The 809-nt window shown below is 38.1% G+C and overlaps 1 protein-coding gene across 1 annotated transcript in view; it reads left to right on the top strand.

Moving 5' to 3' along the window:
• The window catches only part of SVEP1 (sushi, von Willebrand factor type A, EGF and pentraxin domain containing 1), a 239,569-nt gene that overhangs the window by 56,001 nt on the left and 182,759 nt on the right, over positions 1-809 (top strand). The gene's annotated exons all lie outside the window — the stretch shown is intronic.

The following is an 809-nucleotide window of genomic DNA, read 5'->3' as shown; positions in this document are numbered from 1 at the left end:
CTGTGTTATGTTGTGATTGAAACTAATTGTGGGGACTCAAGAGGCCCCTTTCTAATGTGCAAATAACAAACTACATCACTCTTTAAAAAAAAAAAATGTTGGTTTCTCACTATGCTTGAATTATATTATTTTTATGAAAAGCTATTGTTTGGCCCTAGTTAGTTTCAAACATTTGTTAACTACCAGCTGATGACTTCTCTGGCCTCCTGTCTTCCCACAGCTTGCCCATCAGGGACGTACAAACCTGAAGGTTCACCGGGAGGAATCAGCACTTGCATTCCGTGTCCTGATGAAAATCACACGTCTCCACCCGGAAGTACGTCCCCTGAAGACTGTGTCTGCAGGGAGGGATACCGGGCATCTGGCCAGATCTGCGAAGGTAAGTCTCCCACCGTTGGCAAATAGGAAATATGAAAGCTGATCTGGTTGAGAGAAATTGTGCTGGTGTTTGCATCCAATTCCTTTAGAATGATCATTAATTTCCCTTTCTCTAAGCATGTGGGAGGGGATTATTTGTTTTTATTCCATAGCATTTCTTATCACTGAACACATCCACATCCTGCTGCAGAGAAAGGGGATCTGAGACCCTAGGAGTAATGTAACTGTAAAATCAGAAAGATTTAGTACTTAAAAAAAAACTAAAACGAATCAAAAAGAGAAAAGCCACTATTTTAACAGCAAATTTGAATAACAATGAGCTAATCTTGGCCCGGAGGATAGTCAAATTTATTATAAAAATATACTTTCATAAGTAAAGTGCCTCAATATTATTCATTTCAAAATTTTAAAATACTAAAATAGCATATACT

The sequence above is a fragment of the Propithecus coquereli genome, unplaced genomic scaffold (genome assembly GCF_000956105.1).
Source record: "Propithecus coquereli isolate 6110/MARCELLA unplaced genomic scaffold, Pcoq_1.0 Scaffold163, whole genome shotgun sequence".
Classification (NCBI taxonomy): Eukaryota; Metazoa; Chordata; class Mammalia; order Primates; family Indriidae; genus Propithecus; species Propithecus coquereli.
The sequence above is the reverse complement of the archived record's forward strand: the minus strand, read 5'-3'. Positions and strand labels throughout refer to the sequence as shown.